At 37.8% G+C, this 4,063-nt stretch overlaps 1 protein-coding gene across 1 annotated transcript in view; it reads right to left on the minus strand.

The window, feature by feature from the left end:
• The window catches only part of fign (fidgetin), a gene marked incomplete in the record, with an annotated part of 25,001 nt that extends 21,251 nt beyond the window's left edge, over positions 1–3,750 (minus strand). The window contains 1 exon segment of the mRNA XM_035676024.1: positions 3,538–3,750.
• Between the last annotated feature and the right edge of the window lie 313 nt (positions 3,751–4,063).

Genomic DNA, 4,063 nt, shown 5'->3' on the forward strand with positions numbered 1-4,063 from the left:
ATATATATATATATATATTGTCAGTCGTGTCATATACCGCTTCCCTGTTGTAATGGTTTATGTCATACTGTCAATTTTCATCAGCTACATGGCTTCACACAGACACATGATACTATCAAGTCAAAAATGAATGTTAGATGCACTGAAAATGTCTTGTTCTTGTTCAATCAATCACATATACTGTATAATAGTCAAGACAACAATAGAAAAACACAAATTTCTGCAAACCTAATTCGATTTATGTGGTGCAGTCAGTACACAAAAATATGAGCTGGTAGAGCAGCATTTTGCCTAAAATAAGATTAAGAAATTTCAAAATTACTTTGAAAATTGAATTATTGAACAAGTAGCACTGACTGAATACACAGAGTATACTTCTATATCTTTGTCTCACTAGGAAATAGGATGCAATTATTTACTTTGCTCCCCACAACTCCTTGTTGGTATTTACAGTCTCTCTTAAAAGTGAGAACACATGTGACACTCAGTAAAGAGGGTGATGAAAACAGGAGGGTCAGCATCTGTCGTCAAATTCGGCTCAGAGATTCATGTCAAGCAACAGCTTAGATTGCTATCATAAGTGCTATCCTATCAGAAATAAACAGAGCTGTCAGCTTCTTTCCATGCACACCGGAGGTGTCTGGGGTTAAGTAAGGACCTGCAAGAATCACCTAACACGCTGCAGGAGATCAGACATGGAACCCTTCCAGGGTTTGAACTCTGATAAAGATCCTCAGGTAGTATTTGATAATTAGGATATTTAGGATGCAAGGTGTGAAAGAATAGTTTGATGAATGCAAGAAGATTCTTTTTGTTGTGCAGATGTATTGTAATTTTTCAAGATTAACCTACTCTTGCACCATAAACCATAACCCCCACTAAAATTTGGTGTGAACATACAGCAGCATAAAAACACATAATTGTGACTTGTAGAAGTTTTCAATTGAGGTGTGCAGTTTGAAATATAAAATACATTTATGAGAGTATTTTAGATTGCGAGTATAGCTGTAGATACAGATTTAAATATATTGAATTGCTCCAAAGTATTTGCCACCCATTTCAGTATCCATAACTGAGCAGCTCAAATCAAAGTTATTTTGTAATAAAAATAACCACCACACATGCATGAGGGGGGTCTAAATATGAAACGCATAAAAATCTGACCAACAAATTTAATACCCACTTTACAAAAACACATTACAACCAAACACTCAAACATAATGAACGTGGTAGTAATGTACATTTTTTTCAACTGAGTGACAAATGCTGCAATGCTGTTATTTTTGAAGAGGAATGAAAACATACTTCAGCTCACTGCTGATGATGTTAATTTCCTCTCAAAGCAAAACATGCAAATGAAATGTGTGAACACAATTAAGTAAATTGTTCTATGGAGGTGGAAAAGGTTCACTCAGGACAAAGTGTTTGCAAAAGAGAGACAGCACACAACTTGTTACTTCTCCTGACTTTGTATCTATGCTCAGTTCCATTTACTGGCTTGTCACAAACCATTTCCACTGAAACATGAATAACAGCTATTTCTGACGCTGCCTTTGTACTAATTTATGAGCTAATCTGATTTAGTTTCACCAGAGAGTTGTTATAGAATGTGACAAGTAAATAAAAAACTTCTTAAATGAAACTTGAAATGAGTAAAAGTGTAAGTTTTCCTGTCTGAAAGTCATTCTATATCATATTGTGTTGGACAAATTACCTTACAATTATATTATTGTCAGCATATTATAGCACTGTTTTATTATAAGTAATTTTGTCCTGCTATTTACTTTTCAGTAATCATTTATATTTATAATTGTGGTAAACAAGATTCAGCATATTTGCAACTGGTACCAGGTAATGTGTGTGAGGCTGAATGTATTGTTCAATGCAGTTTTCATATAAACAGGCATTTCACTACAGGAAATAATTTCCTTAATTTACAAGAGATCATGAGCTATAGCCATAATAAGACCATGTATGTGTGAAAGATAAGTTTTCTTAAAAAAATAAAGAGAAAGAGAACAAGGCATTGTGTCTTCCTTCATGTCATATTTTTTTTAATAAATGACATTTTGAAAGCTGTCGTTAAAATATCTTGTATAAATTCTGTCTGGGCAAATATTGCATTTCTGGCTAAAAAATAACATAATAGCAGCCTGTGTTTCCGCACACAAAAACTGTTTAAATTAACTGTGTTTGAAATTTGACCTCTTGATCTCTCAATTTCCAACCTTTCTGGATAAATTCACATCCATTGTCTATTAGGCACAATAATCATATTGTGAGTGTCATGCAAGCGAAAATGTTAAAGCAGTGCAATGAGAAAGAAAAAGTTAAACTGCACATAAATAATGTCAGTAAGATAAACCAAAGCAAATTAAAATGGGGGCAAATTGTTTAACCTTCACATGAACCTAATTGTTAATGCCACAAATTAATCACATAATGTGCCCCTCATCTCAGTGATTACTTATTATTATCACCAAAATTAAGTAATGTTTTGAAGATGAACCAAACATGCACAAAGAAAAATTAAAAAAAAGGCATCACTGCAAATAAACAGCCTCTTTTCAAATAACACACACATGGCACAATAACAACAATATTAATGAGAATTACAAAATGAACATACCATAAATACTGGTGCTAGTGATCATGTCTTCAAGCCTAAAAACAAGAGGAGAGGGGAAAACAGCAGAATCGGAATTTTCACGAGGAGGAATTCCAAAGGTTGCTTCTCATTACAGGCACTTTTTTTTTTCTTTCCTGCAGCTATCGGATTTCACAACTTTAAAAAACGCACGCTCCCTTGTTCTTTCCTCAGGTATTCATTTAGGTCGCGTAACGCAAAAGCAATGGAAACGGAACATGCGAGTACAATAAGAAAATAAAGAGCCAAATAAAAAAAATAAAAAAGCCCTGCACGGAGACGCGTAAACCACACAGTCAGGGCACACGGCTGGAGCCTGTCACTTCTTGCCCGAGTTGAAACGAGAGAATAGGACGCATGTGAGAGAGACTGTAGATGACATAAAACACACATTCTTCATGCCGCCTATTAGAGGAAGAGGCTAAACCAGCGTGATGCCCCCCCTCCCTCCCTCCCTTTACTTTTAAAATAGATTACTTGCCAGCAGTTGTCCCACTAAGAGCGCAATGACAACCCATCTATTAACCTCCCGCCTGCGGTTATCGCGGCAAGTTTTATTCAGCCTGACATGCAAAAAAAACTTCTCGTTGCAAAGGAAAGTTATTTAAGAGACCGGTATGAAACCAGCTCCCCAAACCGCGGAGGGCGAAACGTTAATTGCAAACTCGGTCTAATTCCTGGAACTTCACCCCCCCCCCCCTCTATTTTGTCCTCACTAAAGCGATGACAAGTCGTTTTGCTTCGGAGAATGCAGAACTGACTGTCCGCAGACTGCGCTGCAGATCTGTGATGCGCGACACAGTCTCTCAGCGAGCGTTTTGCGCGCACAGGGCTGCTCCGTTTCTCTTTCTTAATTGTCAACATCACTGATAGACAGGATAAAGACTTACCTGTGTAGGTGACAGGGCAGCGTCAGGGTTTATAGTACCATCGATCCGGTGAGTGCGCAGATGAATGGCTCGCCGAGGTTAAGCGTGGCTGCTCGCGATTTGAAACCATTCCAAGTTAGTGAGGGGAAGACTGACCACAGCCTCTGCCATGTTGGAATTCCAAACCCTGGACAGCTGCTCCACTGACTGAAGGCAGCACGCTGCACACTGCGCATGTTCCCTGCAGCCGGAGCCAAATTCAAAGGGAATCAACCTTTATCAGCAGCAGTTCAAGTAGCCTATCATGACAATGTTTTGCTATAAGTTATTTAGGCAGAGGGAGCTGCCTTTTTCTGCCTTGTACTGTATGGACAATCTGCACCATCGTGTGCATATTTATTAGTATTTGAATGTGGGAAAAATGTATCTTCATGGTATATTTATGTGTAAACATGATGTGTTATTTCAAAGTTTGAACAGGTTTGTTGAACACTGCCTCTGTTCTGGTGCTGGATATCTGTCAAGAATAAACCTTTTTCACAGCAGC

This window comes from Morone saxatilis, unplaced genomic scaffold, assembly GCF_004916995.1.
Source record: "Morone saxatilis isolate NCDOM2014 unplaced genomic scaffold, NCSU_SB_2.0 Contig5, whole genome shotgun sequence".
NCBI classification, from domain to species: Eukaryota; Metazoa; Chordata; class Actinopteri; family Moronidae; genus Morone; species Morone saxatilis.